Below are 20,786 nucleotides of genomic sequence, written 5' to 3'. Positions count from 1 at the left end.
CTGCCCAGGGAAGTGGTTGAGTCCCCATCCCTGGAAGTATTTAAAAGACGTGTAGATGCGGCACTTAGGGACATGGTTTAGTGGGCATGGTGGTGTTGGTTCGATGGTTGGACTCAATGATCTTGGAGGTCTTTTCCAACCTTAATGATTCTGTGATTCTATGATTCTATGGCTTTCCTCCCTGAAATGCTCTCCTCGTTTGTTTGTGGACCTCTCCCCAGGGGACCCCAGGGCTGGAGAAACCCTGCCGTAAGAAAGACTGCAGAGATAAAAGAGCGGCGATTCAGGGTTTAGTGGCAGAAAGACAGTTTGTGGTTAACGGAGCTGCCCTAGGTCTGACAGGAGAATGAAAATACAGAGACACAGCAAGGGAAATCAGAAATGAAAAGAAAAAGAGTCTGGAAAACAGATATGCAGAACAAGGAAAACACGATGAAAAAAGAATGGGACTAAAAGAAAAAAAACAGCAAAAAGGAAACCAGCAAAAGAAAGCAAGCATAAAATACAAAAAAGAAGAAAGGGTAATGGTTGATATAGAAAATGTTTAAAATTCTTTAGTGACAAAAAGAAATGATTTTTTATGAAATAAATGATTTTTGGTTGTAAATGTCAATTTAAATTGGACTTGAATTGTATTCCCTTGCTACATGAATCTGAGCCATTCGTGCCAATGAAAAGAGAAGCAAACACAAACGTGGATCTCTGAGCAAAAGAAGTGGCTTCTTTCTTCCTTCTTTCAGAAGGCACAATCCCAGACCTCTTGCAAACATTACTTTACTGCGCACTCTAGAAAGGCCATCCCCTGTGCTGGTTAGCAATGGGAACTCCAGATGCTACTACACGTGCTGCAACAGAACAAAACTACCACTTAACTGCATAAATCGTGTGCGTTTTTGTGAGACGGGCAGAACAAGAACATAAATATCATTACAAATCATGTCTGAAATGCACTGTCAGATCTGCATGGAGTGAATTACAGATCAACCCCCCTGTGATATGTATTACCTCAGGTCACTGATACTAAGTCTTCAACTTTAGTTGTAGCAAATATGCTCCTTTCTCTTGTAACGTTTACTGACCAAATGAACGCATCAAAATGAGATTAAGCCTAAATATAAGCAAAGCAAGGACCAAATTTCAGAGTCCATTTACTCTTTTAAACTTTTTTGGTATTTGTATTGTAAACACAGAGGCTTTTTTTTAAAAAAACACACTTTTTAAGCTCAAAATGTTCCAGTTTGCTTCAATTATTTTCTACATTCAGCTACTCTCTTGAGACCTGGAAAATCAAACAACTCCATACGCATCTGAGAGCGGACCTTCAGTTTAAATCAGTGGGGCTATGCCAGTATGGACAAACAGAGGAGTGGTTCAACCACTCTTAATACAAACTACTAAAAGAAAAGCCTTATTTTAAGCCTCTTCATCTTCTGCTTCATCAAATGTAGTGAATAAAGATGACAATTTAAGGACTTCCAGTTTACATAAAAGCAATACCTACTGCAAAATTTTTCAACAATTTCTTAGATGTATTGGCTCTAAGCTCCCAGCAGAATCATACACAAAAAATCTTACTTTCATTCATTTACAGCAAAACGTATTTATGCCCACTAACCAAAAAATACTTTATTAAACATTCATAGATATTGCAGGTATTTATTAAATCAGTTTCATCACCAGAAAATATTTCTTATATAATGTCAATTTTCTGTTTATTGGGTGTTTGTAAAGCCTTTTCAAGAAACAGTAAAACACATGACATGTTTTACTGCATAGCAATACACTAACTAAATTTCATTCTCACTCATTGACTTAACAATGTTTACTTAGTGAACCTGAATTCAAAACATGTTTCATTGCATTGAACCATCTTACACTGATCTCGACTTTTGGCAAGGGTGAAAAGTACCATAAATATTTAAGAAACTTTAATTACAATTGCTGATTGAAAGCCCAGTGACAGCAACAGCCAATTTAAAACAGTTTTTTCTAAAAGAGCCAAACATTCTTCATCCTGTAGCCCTAGAAGAATTAGCTTTTTATACTGGCAGGTACTCCCTCATTAAAACCAAATATCCTTCTCCCATCGCACTGTCACCATGCCTGCGCTACTTCAGGTGGGTAACAAGTATAAGACACTCCCACTCAGGTGTTTTGCAAAGACCTTTCTCACATGTTTGGGCCACCAAATACTCTAGTAATGAAAGATTTCAGCTTGGATTTCATCCCTGTCTTTAATGTTGGATGAGGGAAGATTACAGCTGAGATTAGGGCGAGTTAGTTTCAGAGCTGGGTTATCCCTTCCTTTTCAGACAGGACTCCTTGTGCACAAGGGTCTGTTCCAGTCACGATGAAATAAACAGGAATGGTTTGAAAATCACTTCTAAGGTTAAAACAAGTTTTTTCACCTTGGCTAATATCTTAAAGATTTCAAGAGGGATGTGGGCAAAACAGTAAGAGAGTAGTAAACAGAGTCTTTCCAGGGAGGTTTTACTCAAGGAATTTGGGGGAAATGCAAGTGTAAAGTAGTAGCTCTGGAAATTATATTCTTTCTCCTTTTCCTTCAAAGGCTCTGTTCTTAAACTCCAGTTAGTTTCTGATATCTGACAGGAACAATAAACAGCTCATCCCCCTGTGCCCACTGGTATTTTTTTCCAAATTTAGAGCTAATGGAGGATTTCATTAATATGAAACTTTCAGAATACCAAATTTGAATCATCCCTTTAGGCAGACATAGTGGAAGGAATTTTGCGCAAACTTTCCCCAATCTTCTCCTTGGAAAGGTAGTATGCTGAAAAACATGACCATAAAATGTAAGCATTCTTAGAGAATGTACTGGGTCTGGCTGGGATGGAGTTAACTTTCCTCATCACAGTCTGTATGGTGCTGTGTTTTGGATTTGTAACCAAAACAGCGTCAGTAACACAGGGATGTTTCAGTTATTGCTGAGCAGTGCTTGCACAGCATCAAGGCTTTCTGTTTTTCATGCTGCCGCCCAGCGAGTAGGCTGGGGGTGAGCAAGAGGCTGGGAGGGGGCACAGCCAGGACAGCTGACCCCAACTGACCAAAGGGATATTCCATACCATGTGAGACCGTGCTCAGCAATAAAAGCTGTGATTTTCGAATTCCAGAGTAACCATAGCTCAGAGGCTGGCTGAGCATTGGGCTGTCTGTGGGAGGTGGTGAGTGACTGCTTTGCATCACTTTTTAAAAAATACATAAATCTCTCTTTCACTTATTAATCTTTATCTCAGCCCACAAGTTTTCTTACTTTCACTCTTCTGATTCTCCTCCCCATTCTGCTGGTGAGCAGAGTGAGTGAGCAGCTGGGTGGGTGCTTAGTTGCTGGCCAGGGTCAACCACCCCACCCCTCTCCCCCTGAAAAGTATACAGAGAGGGGGGGAAAAAAGCAATAATGAAAATTGTTTGAAATCTTAGAAAACAAAACAAACCAAAAAATAAGTTATACCATTGGTTGTTTATATTCAGGTTGGTCGTCTAAAAACAAAAAGTTATTTCTTCTTCTCCATTTAACAAAACCTATTTATGCTGCTCTAGTCAGTTAATTACTACACTGTAATTTACAAGCCACCTCTCCCTTCTAGTTGAACCTTTAAGTCTTTTCAGGTATTAACTTGAGACAGAGCACTCCTATTTAGCAGCTGAAAAAGCTGAAACAGAAAATAAACAAGCCTGGGGGTAACAAGGATCTCACACTCGGGCTATAAATGTTTGCAGATAAAGGTAATGTTTGGCATTAACTCATACTTTCCTCAGTGTTTTTTTCTCCCCCTCCTCACTCTGCTGTTTTTACACCTAGGTAAGATAATGTCATACCAGGTTTAGTAACCTAAAAAAAGCAACCTACACTTACTGGCACTTCTTCACACATTTCTTTTTGCTGTGTTTATCCTTTCCCCTCCCCCCCCCCCCCCCCCCTTGATTTTTTTACACAAAATTTCAGGCAGCTTAAGATTAAATGATTTGAATGACAGACCTGAAAGGTAAAGCACTCCAGTTTACCACTACTTTTTTTTTCTCTATAGCAACAGAGGATGAATGAAAAGGGAATAAATGACACAGTAGTCCTTTCATATCCCCTTCTTTTTCCAAGAGCATTCTTTTTTATTCACCTCACTTTCAATTCAACCCATTCACAAAGGATTAGCATAACACATCTTTTTATGCTTGTAAGGGTTACAGCTGTAATCGCTTCATCTCATCACTTTACTTAGAAATCCTGTCTCCAGAGGAGTAATTCGATTACTCATGACAATCCAACTTTTGCCTAACCAAATAGAAATTCATTATAATGCTGTGCTGGTGCATCAGTTTACTATGAGTGGATGGGAAAATAAAACCCAGCAACATGAATAGTTGGTGCGAAAGGAAGAAAGCAATTGTCGCCTAACAAAAGGCTACCAACAAAAGACAGGATGACTAGCAGAAATTCTTAGTCCCATGGGCAGGGTAGCCTCCAAACTAGTAATGATCTGTAGCTTTTAAAAGTCTTGGGTTTCAAACAAGCATGGGAAGTCTATAAATTGATGAGAGCACCTGATTGCTTCCATCTGACTAGTCTTTAGAAGGTATTCAGCAAGTGTATGTAAAAACCTGAGACAGAGCTTTTACACAGGGTGAGGAATCAACACCACCTTCTGTTGGTGGAAAATACCTGTATATACACACATGCTAGTCCTTATTAATGGCTTTTCTTGCTCTCTGCTTCTGAAATTCAAAAATGTACATGAAGCAATCTGACTGCACACTGCTTCAGAGTAAAACTAGTACCAGCCTTAGCAACTGACAGTGGATAAGGATAAAAGAAAAAAAATGAGGACAACTGACATCTCCAAATGACTTCCAGTTGTCCATATGCCCACAAGCATAAATCTAAGAAAAGCTCATGCTGATTGTGGCACAGAAGGACAGCACTTGGGGCAGAAGCACAGATGCCAGGATCATGCCTTCTATTTAGAAGTGGAACATTTTATTTTATATTATTTCTGTAGAGTGATTTAAGATGCCCAGATATAATGAATAAGTTCTCAAAGGCAACATTTGTTATGCCAAAGGTTTAGGAGCATTAGGATCCAGCTGACAAATCTTTAGCTGTTAGACTGGCTTAGGTCTGTTTTCAGCTTTCAGAGCCCATAACTATCTTTTGATTTTTATTTTTACAGATTCCTAAGGATTTCAGCACAACATATGGGCAGTATTAAGGGCATTAAGGACTTATAAATTCGTATCATCATTATAGAAACAGGCAAAGTTTGAAATATATTATTTGGGGTTAAATGCAATACATATATTACTTGTGGTCAAATTAAATATTGATGTGTTCATCTCTGCATTAAGAACAAGAAGAGAAAACATCCTGTTTACGGTAGCTGTATGAAGAAAAAATTCCAGACTTACTCATAAAGGAAGTAGTTCACTGCATTTACTTTAGTCTGATTTCTTTTTAATCTGGAATTTCTTTTTACTTAAAGTTGCTGCTCTTTTACATTCTTCTAGGCACTTAACCTTTATTGTGATGTGTGTGTACTTTACAGTGACTGGAAATCAATAATAATTCTGATACCAAGTCCTTTTTGTCTTGAAAAACTTAAAATATGCCTAAGACAGCATCTTTCTCCAAAACTACTCATGGGAATTTACTAATAATCACATTGTTAGATGTGAGTGGAGAAATTCAGTACGTGGAATAAAAGCCAGACTTTAAAATGAAAGAAAGTCCTCAGAGCATAGGAAAAACAGTTTGTTATTGTTATTTTGCAAGCCACTGTTCAACATATACATAGCCGCAATAACTATGCTCACTCTATACAGGTGAAGTATCTGTATTTTTTCCCTTTGCTCCATAGTTAAAAACCAGTGGAGAGCAATCCTCCAACCAAAATCTCACGCTCTGATCCTAATGAGATGTCCAGTTCCAAGAGAGACATCTACAGCTACACAGAGAAATGGGGCGAGATCCAGCATCCAGCTTTGAATCCGTAACGTAACTCAAAAAATGCCGCAAATCGTTCAGGTACAAGAACATATATTCTCTTTTGCCTCCTGACACTTGTTGATTTGCCATTGCTTGTTTGCTGAAAATGAAGTTACAATATTAATTTTTGTATGAATGGGCTGTTAAAGAAATGAGCTATTCTGTTTGCAGAAAAGCAGCTCTGATACACTGTGCAGAGAGCACAGGCATGGCTAGGAAAGGCAACGTTGTATGTCACGATGGAAACAAGACCTTTTCTCTTTAATATAGAACTCCCAACAGAAAAGCTGAAATACCTCATATTAAACTGGACAGCAATAATAATAAAATGGAAGAGACAGTGGAAAGGCCTCAGCACAAACATGAAAGCACACATTCATATTTCATATGTCTGACCCCAAACCAGAAACAAGTCCTCAAACTTGTTTAACCAAGTTAAAAATACATTGTGGGACTGTAAATATCACAAGCTAGCCATCATGCTTACAGATGAAGTAAGTTTTTTTAGTGTTCATTATGACGATAACTTTTCTTACTTTGCTGTAAAACATCTAGTTAGACACTCAATCAGGAGACAAAGACCACATAGTTCTCAAAATTAATGTTACACAAACACCAGCAGGATAGGAAAACGGCTGAAAGTATCTGTTCTCATCAAAAATGAATTTAAAACACAGTAGCCAGTTTCAAAACTGGCAAAAGAAATGTATCTTAAATCTGTACTTAGCTTCTGGTTTAGGATGTTTCATTTATGTTTCTGTCTCAAATGTTTCTACCACAGAATAAATTGGTTCTAACTACCTTAACCATGTTCAAACAGGGAATAGCTACATCTTCAGAAGGGAGAGAAAAAGATAAAAGACACAGTCAGCTTATCCTTCATGATTATATTTCCCCTTTAGGCTAACAAATGTTAAGACAATTTGTTGCAAATCTTATTTCTTATTATGTCATGGCCAGCGATGGCAATGACAAAATTTGGCTTGATGAAACACTTTGCATTGGGTAGGGCTCAAGGAACCTCCATACACAGCTGAATGGAGTATGCCGTACACCTGATGTGTTTTGCTTTGAAGAGAGGTTGAGCAAGCAGCTCAAACATGGAAGGAGAAATATTTTAAGAAATTTTATCACTTGATAAAAAGCAGCTGTCACTTGGTTTTATAGTTTTGAAAAAACTAGTCAAGTGTTCAACAAGTTCAGCATACGGACACATTCCGATTTTCCCAAATCTCAGAATGAGTAATTATAGCAATGAGGGCTCTATTGGTCTGGCAGCATAACCCCACCTCAGCAGTGACAGAGGCTACATGTCGCGGTTGGGTCCCCGACAGGTTTATTGTGTGGGCCCAGCTATGCACAACATGCTACATATCTGCCCAAACAGCTTATCACCTCTACGGGCTGGCTGGTGGCAGACGCGGCGGTACACACTTGCTGTAGGCTCAGGCAGCAGCTGTACCCAGGTGGGGTACAGTTCCTCTTTTCCTCCAAGCTACAGGCGTTAGTTCATACAGAAGTCTACCAGGTTCAGATCCAACAGCTGGGTCAGCAGCCAACCATTAAATCTAGAAGTCCTACATCCTCAGACTATACTCAAAACACAATGCAGCTACTCCGTCTCTGAAGAACAAGGGCTCTGCTGAGCTTTTCTATATCACAAACACAAGAGGACTCAGGAGGCCTGCCATGAACAACTGAACAGACCTTCCTGCAGCTGAGCTTCTGCAAGTCAACTCACTGTCCGCCAAACACTGCAGCGCTGTGTGCCTACGATCTATCAGGTTACATTATGATATCTCCAAGCACCACAGACCTCCTCCTCCAGCAAACCAAATTGTTTTACCTAAATAATCGTCTGCATTCATCCAAAACAGTTCCTTGAATACGTTACTCAAAAATAAAGTAGAAAAGATTTGTACTTCCCAAAACGATTTGGAAAAATAGTTTCAGCGGGTCCTGTTCCATGGGTATAAAATTTCACTGTCCAAATTTCACCAATATTACTAAAAAAGGGACATCCAGGAAGTTATGATTTCTGTTGCTCGATTCTCTACATGCACAAATTGATTTCGCTTTCTGAGTCTGAGAAAACTCTTCAGTTCAGTTTGAATTAAATCTGTATTACTAAAGCTATTTGATTTGGTTAAGTAACATCATGCTTCACAGCTTATGCCGAGTAAGCAATACCTTTTTATACAAAGGCAACCAGACTACCAGCTTTCATATTTGGACAAGCATATAATAAGATTCAGTTTGCCATCTCTCAGTCCCTGAACTGCCAGCTACTTATGTAGAATGAGGGTTTCTAAATTCTGTTCAAAAGCAAAATAAGAACTTGGTAGATTTACAAATAGGTAGTGACTGCTGCAAATAGCCACCATCCTTTCCCATCTTAGTGTGTGGCATGATCCAGGCTGAAACATGTAAGTGGTTGGTAACAGCAATGGCACACTCCATGGTTCAAGTTATTGATCAAAAATCCAGTCTAACCCTGATGGTTAATATCTGATGGCTATTCATGGGGACTTGTGACATATATTCCTCAATAGACAAAGTAATCTGAAAAATCAACCTTCCTATCTGATATCTATAACAGAATTTTCTGTAAATGTGTGAGTAGAAAATGAAATGTATTATTACATACAACAATTGTCATCTTTGATCACATTTGAGATATAGAGGACAGAGGCTCCTTCTAGATATTTCACTGAGCAGATGAAGCACCCGGTGCCCAGGTTTCACAGTCCAGTATCTTAAAAACCTTTACACCAGGGCAAGGAATGGTAATCCTTTCCATTAGGTGTACAAAACTAAGTGCTATGAAAGATGAACACATGGATGTAAATCCCTGTATAAACATTATGGCTCAGTGATTTCAAGCAGAATGGGAATTAGCTGACAACCTTTCTAAATTTTGGAATAATATCAGATACTAAGCCCTGTATGGATTTAGTATGAGAATGATGTTGGTAACACATCGATGTTTTAGCTGTTGCTAAGCAGTGCTTACACTAGTCAAGGACTTTTCAGCTTCCCACACTCTACCGACTGAGAAGGCTGGAGGTGCACAAGGAGCTGGGAGGGGGCACAGCCAGGACAGCTGACCCAAACGGGCCAAAGGGATATTCCATACCATGTGACGTCATGCTCAGTGCGTAATCTGGGGGAAAGTTGGCCGGGGGTCCGCTGCTCGGGGACTGGCTGGGCATGGGTCAGCAGGTGGTGAGCAATTGCATTGTGCATCGCTTTGTATACTCTTCTTCTTCCTATTATTATTATTATGATTTTATTCTATTTCAATTATTAAACTGTTCTTATCTCAACCCAGGAGTTTTCTCACTTTTACTCTTCTGATTCTCTCCCCCATCCCACCGGGGGGTGGGGCGAGTGAGCGAGCGGCTGTGTGGTGCTCAGCCGCCGACTGAGGTTAAACCACAACAGTCCTTCAGTATTAAATCTTTATGAACTACTAGAAGTGGGAAACACTAAAGAACTATGACAAGATCTGTTTACATCTGCAGAAAATAATGACAGCATGTTGAATTATCAGTCCTTATAAAATCTGCTACAAAATTCTAGGGAATGCAGCACCATCATTTCAAAACAGGAATGATAACCTCAATTCAGCAAAATCTGAGAAATTAGAAAGAGATCAAGGATTAATTTGAGATTTGCTTGACTATATATTTTCTATTGTAACGGATCAACAAAACAAGCAGACAATTCAGATAATCTGGATGGTGTTAATGTACATAAAAATTAAGGTTCACATTAAAAAACGCCTGTACTTGTGCAAATCAACTGCCTTCCATATGTTGAGGCAATTTGAATGCCAATTACAGTAATTGTGGAATCCTACCCTCTCCCTCTCTCATATGGAAAAAGTCATCCCTTCACTATTATTAAAAACATGGATATAATAGCAAAAACTCCTTCAACAGTTCCAGCAAATAGTCAACAATTTGGTTTTCCTGTCATTATCTAATGGTCTCCATAATAAGATGTACGATCAGAAAATGTTTTAAAATGTATATTCATATCATAGAATAATTTGGGTTGAAAGGGACCTCTAAAGGTCATCTAGTCCAACCCCCCTGCTGTGGGCAAGGGCATCTTCAACTAGATCGGGTTGCTCAGAGCCCCGTCCAACCTGACCCTGAATGTTTCCAGGGATGGGGCATCCACCATCTCTCTGGGCAACCAGTGCCAGTGTTTACAAAAAATATGATTTACATCTTCCATAAGTAGCCCTTTGAAATAGCAAAGTCAGAAATACAGTAGCACCGGGGATGAAAAGAGATTTATTATGATGCCTGTTTGCCATCAGTACATAAGGACTTGGTTTTATTTTCCCCCGAAGAGGCCCATTTTCATGATACTGTGAAGTGTACAGATATCATTTGTTTTGCTACCATATTCACTTACACCATACAGTGCCATTCTGATTTTATTTGCATGTTATGATGGTGTTAAGTACCTATTCTTTACCAGAGCAGAAAATCTTCAGACGTAATTTCCCACACTGTGAAACTGATGACACATAACTGAAGATTGGCCTTAAACTTGCCATTAACTACCTCATTATGCAACCTCTGAGCTTTTCTCTGCATTTCAACTGCACGTAGAAACTGACTTTGGGCAATCTGTTGTCCAACATGAGAACTAGGTCTGGCATAACTGGACGTCCTGTAGTTTTGCTACAGTGCTGACAATGTGACAGCAATTTAGGAGTGCAGCTTTCAAGGTAACATCCTGCAGCTTTATGGCAGCAAGGGCATGAAAGCAGTGCATTGGAAATGGTTTGGATGCTCGATGTGGAAACCATAAACTGTCCAAGTTTTGTAGCCATACAAAGAGTGGCAACAACTAATGCACAGTAGATGTTTCCTTCTGTGGGAAGCCAGATGTCTCTTATTTCAGACATGCTGCTTTAACGTCCTAAATACTATATATACTAGTAAATACTAAATACTTTTGCTATTCCCTGCATGACTTTGCTATTAACTGTAGAGTTTTAAAAGAAGTATGCTGCTGAAGTAGCATTGCTGTTCTCTCAAATTTCACTAGTGTATTGTCAGCGCAGACTACTGCCTCAGGGTATTTTCCACCACAGCAAGGTTAGAGCAGGACCTCTTTTTCCTCTATGCTAATGGCCTGGCCAAACCACTTGGCAGAGGGGCTGAAACAGTCAATAATATGTAGTCTGCTTACATATGTGTGAATAACCAATACTCAGTCATCAGCAAAGAGCAAGTAACACAAGTCAGCAGATATGGGACCTCTGATTTAACGTGCAGGTTAAATATTCTGGCATCTATATGGTATTGAATGTGGTTACCTTTCCTGTTGACTCAACAAAGCAAATGTTAATCAGAAGTGGCAAAGGATGCAATCTGTTTTGTGACCTCTTTGACAGTAAAGAGTTCTGGAAGTCCATCCTGATCAAGAACCTTTATCACCACGTCACTGTGAAGCACAGAGAATATTCACAGTCCTTTCCAGGCTGCTGAATTTGCACAAAAGCCTCCACACACATCCAAAGTCAACAGCATTGAAAACCACACACAGGGTCATAATTCTGTTCCCTACGCTTTGAATTTACCTAGCGACAAAAATCGCTTTAACAGTGCCTGTAACTGCCTCCTGCTCTGACAGACAGATGTGCGATAACCACATGGTTTCTAGAAAGATCGTCCCTCCCGTGAGGTCCATCTGTGTACCCTTCTGGTCAGGATCTTTCCAGAAGTAGTGTGGTTAGCACACAACTTCCCATTAGAGCAGAAAGCAGTTTGCGCTCCTGAACTTCAGAGCCATCGTCTCCTTACACAGCTGACAAAGCATCAATCTCTGTATTCGAGTAATTTGGCAGCAGTGCCAATCAACCATACTGACTTGCTCTGCAACACATTTGACAGTGTTTAGGAAGTGCTACTACGCTTGGCAATGCTGCCTCTTGTTTCTAGATGACTAGCTGTAGAACTTCACTTAGCACTCTGTCAGAGATGACAAGCAAATAGTTTAATAAGCCCTTGTAATGTTCATGACAACGAGGTGGAACTTTTCATTTAGTTAAAAGTGTTTGATTAGACACAGAGAAACACAGTGATGCTGATTTTAGGGCCATAAACCATTTTCATAAAAATCAATAAGCACATTTCTGATTTAGATGTTGCTGAAGTTGTTCTTTGGGCATCATTCTTTTCTGAGACAAAGTCCTGCTTGCACTTCCTGTCCAGGTGCACAGTAAGCAGCTTTATTGTTCAAAATATTTTGCCTTCTATTGAAAATATCTCTGTGTTAGGCAGCTGTTAATACAAGGATGGATTAACTGCAAAGATTATCACTTCTGCACTAAGATGTTGCATATTAATGTAACATTTTATGTTTGTTTTTTGTAGCTGGACTGAAGCAGTTTTGACCTTGAGGTTCCATTTCTTCTAGCAGTTTTAAACATGACCTCAAGACCTTTTGGCTGCACCTGAAGATGGTGAAGACTACCTCCCCTTGCCTTCCACCACTACTTCTCTCCAGCACGTACTGTCATTTCTACCCTGCTTTCAGAACTGCTCGTGCAGCTGTTCTAACCTAGGAAACATTTAAAATTATTTTGACTGACTATGTTAAGATTGTTAATTTTGGCTAATCTCAGTGAGATCAGTCATTTGTAACAGGGATAGCTATGAGCTGCTGACAGGCACTTTTTCCACCAGATCTGTGGCCACCAGCCGTACATACTTTCTAAGAATTTGATTTTCTCTCTGTGTTGGCTTATGTGTGATCTACCGAAATCAACTCCTCATTATTAATGATCATATCATCAATCTGCCACATACATGATTTTTACTTCACCAGTGCTAAGTTGTAGCATAGTAAGGAAGCTGCTACTGTTTCAACACTGAACGCATCCATGATGTCTTCTGTAACGACAGCACATCAGAGCTACGGGACAGTGAGGACCAGCTAGGGCTCAGAGCATGCTATCACTGCTGGAGTACCGTTCAAGTTTTTGTTACCACTTCCAAAACAATCTAGGACTTTCCTAGAAACTTCCAAATCCAGTAAACGTGTATATTAAAAACTTCCAAACTAACACACCGTTTCCTGGAACCAGTTTCAAACACGACTGATTTTGACCTCATCCAGTGTAAACTGCAGTTTCTGTACTGGCACTAACAATGGTGTTAAGATACCTGTATGTAGGGATATTTCTAGCATCAGCAATTGTTTGCTTTATTGGGTACAGAATTCAACTTGCACGTCAATGATGTGTGTGGCAAAACCTGCTCTGGACTGTCAGTGTTGACATGCCCACTCATGTGGAGGAAGCTTCACTCTGGCTGAGGACTACTGACTGGATGTAAACACAACTAATAATTCCTAGAGACCCCTTTCTCCTCCTTTCTTTGAAAAGGTGAAACAGCGCTGTCCCTCAACGGGGCTGCTCTAAAGCTCTGCTGCCGCGCAGATAAGCCAAACTCCTGTCGCTCCTGGGCCAAACGTGCACGTGAGATGCCTGTGATGGACTGTTAGAGGCAGCAATCTCTGCCTGTTCCACCTCACACACTCTTCAACCTCAGGCACTGCAAGGGGCCATTCTATCCAATGGTATAGTTAATGACAATATAAAATGAAAGTGGGGACACGCTGTCCAGGTGAAATGGGGCTAAAGAGTCCAGTCCTATCAGGTGATGACAGAGTTTACCTTCTCTAAACACTTATAAAATTACTTATGTCCAAAAATGACCTTAAATATGATACAAAGAAGGTAAAGACATAAGAAAAAGTAAGAAATGATGAAAGAAGAGAAAAAAAGGGGAGCTAAAAAAAAAAACCAAAACACTGCAGTATTAGCAAATGGCTATTTTAAGAGATGCAATTAAAATGAGCATTTATCAGGGGAATCAAGGATTTTCTACTGCAGTTAGAAGTCTGATGGGTTTTGTAAAAACAGTACATTTCTAACTTTATGTCTCCATATTTTTTAACAATGGATGCAAAACAGTCAATGGCCACAATCTGATTCACAACATAATATTTATAATGGCTGAAGAGAACTAAGAAACCAGGCACCTACAAAAAGAGCATATATGCTAAGATGCTGATCCTTCAACTAGGGCAGGTAATGTATCAACATTCATTCTCTAATATTTAAATATAAACTAGAATCCTCTACCTGAATCCTTACTTTTAAAATTCTTATTCTTTAGGAAGCCTTTAAGGTTCCCAAGATTTCAATATGCTTATAGCGTCTGTACAAAGTAATTCATTAAGTATCTAGCCCAGAAGAAATATTTCAAAAATCAAGGAAAGCTAGTATTTATTATATCTTTGGACTCAAAATTTCTTCATTCTAATGGTTGATTTTTTTTTAATACACTGAAATCTATCACTAGTGTTTCCTCTTACGAACTTACTGATTTTAAAAAAGCTAACTTTCAAAATCAAACCAAATTTAATAAAGGAATGTTTGCATGTACTACACTTATCCACTATGCAATGTATTTAAAAGTAAAGTTCTTTACCAAAGCAATTAGATTTAATAATTGTATTTACTAGATCTATTCATGCATGAAACTTTTCTGACCAAAAGCAGTCAACTACTCTTTCAAAACATAGTAATAAGCCCATATTCCTGAAGACTTAGGAAAGGGGCCAGGAACTGGAAAATACTTCTGATCATAATTATTCTCAAATACAGTTAAAATAAATGGTTCAGCTCAGGCAATGTCATAAGCATAAAAAACATTAGGTAGTTCAGAGTTTTTTGCTGTTACCCTCAGAAGGAAGCCTTATTTCTTAGAAATGTCAAGCAACAAGCAGAAAAGGGTACTTCTCTTCAGTGCCTTATAACAAAGAACGGGAAACACATTCTCTGAAAATTGTCCCATGCGTATCAATCAGGTAGCTTCACCTAATAAATGTTGTTGTTACATTAAATTCCTTTTTACTCAAATCAAATTTTGGTAATTGCATTCCATGATTTTGTTACTGTTGTGGTTTAACCTCAGTCAGCAACTGAGTACCACAGAGCCGCTCGCTTACTCTCCCCACCCCATGGTGGGATGGGGGAGAGAATCAGAAGAGTAAAAGTGAGAAAACTCCTGGGTTGAGATAAGAACAGTTTAATAATTGAAAAAATATAAAATAATAATAATACTAATAGTAGTAACAGTAGTAATAATAATAATAGAATATACAAAGCAAGTGATGCACAGTGCAATTGCTCACCACCCTCCGACCGATGCCCAGCCAGTCCCCAAGCAGCGGCCCCCCCGGCCAGCTTTCCCCCAGTTTATGTACTGAACATGACGTCACATGGTATGGAATATCCCATTGGCCAGTTTGGGTCAGCTGTCCTGGCTGTGCCCCCTCCCAGCTTCTCGTGCACCTCCAGCCTTCTCCGTGGGTAGAGCATGGGAAGCTGAAAAGCCCTTGACTAGTGTAAGCACTGCTTAGCAACAGCTAAAACATCGGTGTGTTATCAACATTATTCTCATCCTAAATCCAAAGCACAGCACTGTGCCAGCTACTAGGAAGGAAATTAACTCTATCCCTGCCAAAATCAGGACAGTTACTCTCTGCACATGTATGAAAATACCCACATTATAGGTTTTGTGTTTGGAAATCTGGAGGCGTCCCTCAATTAACTGCTTTTTGTATAACCATCATCAAGTATTCCATCAAAGGATCATTCAATTTTTTATTTACAACAAAAGGTATCACTTATCAGAACTGGCAGATGTGGTTGCTCGGTCAGCTACTGCAATTTCACATACAAAAGAGGAAAATATGCCATGCTAATATTCTGTTTCCATCTTTGCAAAGCTCAGCAAGTCAGTTAAAATCTCCTCTTTGTGAGATGAAAGACGTTATGCAAAAGACCACTGAAGTTTAAACATATTAATAGCTTTTTCCTATGAATGAGTGAAAAGAAAGATGTGACTTAGGCAACATCTGCATTTTTCTCTAAATTTATACTGCCACTTAGGTCTCCAGTGCCTATTATGATGGTACAGCTACAGGTCATTGTAGGAGCATTGATCCAAACAAAAACAACAGTGAGAGAAGCTTTGTTTCATATACATTTAGCATCAGACATCTTCCCTCATTTGTGCATTAATCAGTAACAGACATAGCTGAGCATCCTGCTACAGGAGGTGATTTGACTTTCGCAAATTTCCCTAAGAGCAGAAACATCATCAGGAACAATTTCAAGGAAATAATTATGGTCTAGACAGATTTATGACTTCTAAAGACCTAATCCAAAGCACATTAATGTCAGTGGAAGGACTCCCATTGACATCAAAGGCCTTTAGATCAATCCCCAACTGCTGTGGGAATGAATTCAGAGCAATAATGATGGTGGACTAAATGCACACTTGCAGTTGAAATGTTACCACCCAGACCTTTTTATTCCTCAAATCAGATTAAAAAGTCATTTTCTGCTATTTCACAATTACTTCCAGATGCGCATCATCTCAAATGGCATTTTCATCCATCTGTATGAACCAAGCATGCATAGAGATAGAGAAGTTCTACGCTGCCTGAACTAATAATACAAATGAAAACCACAAGGGAAAATAATTTTGGAGGTGATGAAGTTCATGTTTTAAACGTGGAGTGAGAAACCTCGGAATCCATTTATTCCTTCTAACTACTTTGGGATAAAGCTGCCAGGCCCACCACTTCTTTATTTACTGCCACAGTAGATTTCTTCTAATTAAATTTTCAATATTTTTCTCTAGTCCCCTAAACAAAACAAAAGAATACACATAAATCAGTGTTAACCTCAAACTTGGCAGCCTAAAAACTGTCAGAAATATCAACTTCATATACTCTCTGCTTAGTAACAGCTCTCCTGTCCCTTCTGTCCTCTTAAGCATCTATTTACATGCTAAATAATTTGAAGCATCACTCTTCTCTGACCATGTTAATCTAGTTTCATTCCTTAGCAGCCAATAACATTTTAGATTGTGAAATGAAATGCCAACGTTGTGTGCTAGTGGAAACTCATTCAAATTTTTACACAAATTCAACTCCAAGATGTGACTGATCAGTCGTCAACATCGTGCATTACTCTGAAGTGCATGCTATGGGAATCACACATCTTTTATTCACTCCTCTAGCAATACTTTGGTTAGGCAGGTTCAGTTATCACATATTCATTGTGATATGAGCATGTAATGGACTGATTGAACTCTGCCTCACCAAATTAGTTTTAGTAAGTTTGAGAACTTTCTATAGGAAATTATATGTGACACTTTTTTTGTCAAATAATGCACATTTCCTAGCATAACTCCATCTTTCAGTACCTAATGAATACCTGACCTATTACCTAAGTCTCTGTACCCTTCTCTGCACTTCAGAAAACAAGATATTTTTTTGTCCTTCTTCAGTTACTATACGTGTGGGAAACCAGATCATTAGTGACTGGGTAATGCTACTACCTAGATTCAAAGAGTAATGAGCCAGAGAACAATTAATTGTTGGTTTGGGGTTGGTTGGTTTGTTTGTTTTAAACAAATTGATGCTGATCACTGGTTACTAAGAGCATCTGAATGGGAAGGGAATTCAGGTTGACAGAGGAAGGCAATACTGGCTAAAAGTATCCAAGGAATTAAAATGGTTCAGTTCATACATTTTCTGGGCTATACTTGTAATGGAGATTGTGCTTTAGGTATGTCCTACCCACCACCTGTGTCACAAGGAGTTATTTTTAACATGGTTTCCTTATGAATCAAAGCCTATGTGAACAGACTGTGTACGTGTGCAACTTTCATACCCTCTGTCCATATCTAATAACTTGGGACTCTCTTGGCCAATTCAGGCCAATCTGCAGAAGGGCAAAAGTCACAAAGTCATTAAATTCTTAAAAGCTTTATGGAAATAGGTGTCCAGCTAAAGGGGGAATCCTATTATTACCCTAAATCAGGGCCATCAAAGAATCACCCTGGCATTCATCCTTCAGCTGCAAGTACACAGGAACTGCTCAGGAGACTACCTTTTAATCTAGTGCTGTTGCAATATTTTCTTCCATGAAAGATTAACTCAGTGTATTTAATACAACAGACACTAGTAAGCCTCTCAGCTTACTCTAAAAACATTTTTTCGAGAGACACCAAAAGCAGCAACATACTTTAGTCATGACTTGGCACCATCTTTTAGATGAGTTCACACTTCAGTGCATTTTGTTATCAGAAGCGCGCAAGAACATTGCACCTGGAATATACGGACTGGAAAAGTCTGAGTGCTTCAATTCAAATTTGCTGACTTTCATTAGTTTGACACCAATAAAAAAACTATTCCACCAATTCTCAAAGGTAGAAGGCAACCCATGGGAATGATACATGCAAAACCCCTTAAGCATTAAAATATGTGTAAATTATGTTAATAGGGAGCTGCCCAAGGGGGAAAAAAAAAAAATATTAGTCAGGGAAATAACACATTTAAGAAAGTTAAATTATCAAGATTATAATTTCAGGGATATGAACTTCTCCAGCACCAAACCATGTCATTACTACCATATTTCTTTTTCCATCTTTATATCTTATCGGCGTGAATATACACAGTAGATAACAACAGACCCTTGAATGAGGTAAAAATAAGAAAGTACCTTCGCTGGTAATACTGAACTTCTCTACCAGGGAAATTTTGTCTTGGCTTTATGTGCACCTTTAATGCCATTCCTCTTCCCCTGCTTTCACCCCAGCTCTTTATGATTTTTAATGCCTTTTCAACATGTTCAAGGCAAAATTCAGTTTGGCCAGCTGTTGGCTGCTTCAAGTCACATGAGATGACACAGAACTACACACTGCTTTTATAACTGAATACGTAGTTTAGACAATTTGCTGGATTTTGAAAGGGTACATTAGCTTTACTGGGGTGCGTTAGGTAAGGTGAGACAGTCCCCGTTTCCCTATGAATATATTACAAACGTAACCAGACGACTCCTAGGTCAATGATTCAAAGCAAACTTACACACTACGAAAAAATCAGCATAACCATATGAACATATACATAAACCAATATATTAAGTATACTTTTCTTCAAGGACAACAAGTCGTGGTATTATTTTTATAATGAAAACATTGGAAAAAATTTCAGTATCAGCTTTTTAAAAACAATTTAGAACACCAGTGTAACTCGTTTGAGAGCTATGAATGTACGTTACTTTGAAGTGATGATTCCCTATTAAATGCATTCCTTCAGAGCAATAGAAAGCATTTGCTCCTAATGTTGCCTCCCTCCACATTTCACATCTATCAATTAAAATGAAGTCAGAGAAAACATTTTGGTTTTTAGTTCCACATTCAAGGAGTATAGTACTGACATATCAGGCAATGCAGTTACTTCACGAAAACATATCTTTAGCCAGAGTGGCAAAGCCAAGATTTACAGCACGATGGTAAGAAACACGCTACTCATTTCCCCTTTCCTTCAGACTACAGCCATTAGGGTGCAGGTGACACTTACGGCAGAGGAAGGCATACAAGCAACCACCAGGACTATTGCTCCCGTGAACACTGCTTTGACATCAGCGGACTGAATATGGTTAAGTAAAAAATAATTTCCTCATAAGCCAGGTGAACTCCTTCCCCATTTTGTTATTACTATCCAGAAAATTTGTGATGAGAGAGACCGCTGCTCTCCTCGTCCTCATTCCATATTTCTGCAGTATTTTAGGGTATTTCTGAGCCTGTCAAGACTCTCCCTTGACTCAAATCCTAGCAATACATGCTTGTGGTACATAAATATTTGTTTATGCAAATATATTTTAATTCAAACATTTAATCTTGCCAGGTAAACACAAGAAAGATAATGCTGATATACTTTTCACAGAAGACTTAGCTCACGGTTTTAATTTCCTTTTTATTAGCTTACCTCACTTGATGAAAACATTAACACATTTTGAAAAGTACGTTTAATTTTCTGTTTTCTCAAGAAAATGCTTTGTTGCTACCACCTCATTAGAGTCATCAGCTTTTAATTGGAACAAGTTTTAAATTTAAAGAAGCGATTGAAAAAATGGTGCTGATGTGTCACGGCAGTACTTTAAATGCTCACTTGCTCATATCGAAAGTTGTTTTTATGCTGAATATCAATATGCAATTAGAAAGAGATAATGTAAGTAGTGCTGGGCCTCTGCAGAGTACTCTTTCAGCATTTGTAAGCTCCCTCCTTGTTTATGCTGCCAGAGTCTACGAAACAACTCTCATGTTGACACAAACAAGCAACCAAAATGAATGGCTATAAATACAGTCAAAGCAAGAGATAGCAATAAGCAGAACAACTAAGTCCTCATTTGAATATGAAACAGTATTTCTGAGTGAGCACCATGTGATTAACCCGCTGTATGTGGGGTCAATATGATTTATTCTCACAGCTCTGCAGCCAGTCTTAGCCCTGGGCCTCACTTGCTATCAAAGACACAAGCCTTCCTCCCATCAACCCTCCCCTATGTCTAGCTAACACTCTGAGCTCTTACTTAGGAAAATCAACTATCGTGTCTTTCATTTAAATTATTTCCACCCCTGCTTGGAAATAACTGTTAGCATAACGGACAGTTTACCAAGTGTGCTTTCTAGTCTCCAGTTCATCTATCTGCTGCCTGCAATGCTCCTGCAGCCTAAGAGCAGATCTTGAAAACCACAGACAGGGAAAACAAAGGAGTACCTATCTTGCCTAAATTCTGATTATTGCTAGAACGGTACTCTCTTGGCCCAATACCAAAGAATAAAAAGCAGTAGCCCATTACATTTTAAGACAATCAAGTGGTTCAAAATAGAGG

At 38.9% G+C, this 20,786-nt stretch overlaps 1 protein-coding gene across 1 annotated transcript in view; it reads right to left on the bottom strand.

Annotated features, from left to right (window-relative positions):
- Window positions 1-20,786, bottom strand: part of PTPRK (protein tyrosine phosphatase, receptor type, K) — a 311,793-nt gene that overhangs the window by 29,335 nt on the left and 261,672 nt on the right.

The sequence above is a fragment of the Pygoscelis adeliae genome, unplaced genomic scaffold, assembly GCF_000699105.1.
Source record: "Pygoscelis adeliae isolate BGI_AS28 unplaced genomic scaffold, ASM69910v1 Scaffold54, whole genome shotgun sequence".
Taxonomy (NCBI): domain Eukaryota; kingdom Metazoa; phylum Chordata; class Aves; order Sphenisciformes; family Spheniscidae; genus Pygoscelis; species Pygoscelis adeliae.
This window is presented reverse-complemented; position numbering and strand designations above follow the sequence as displayed.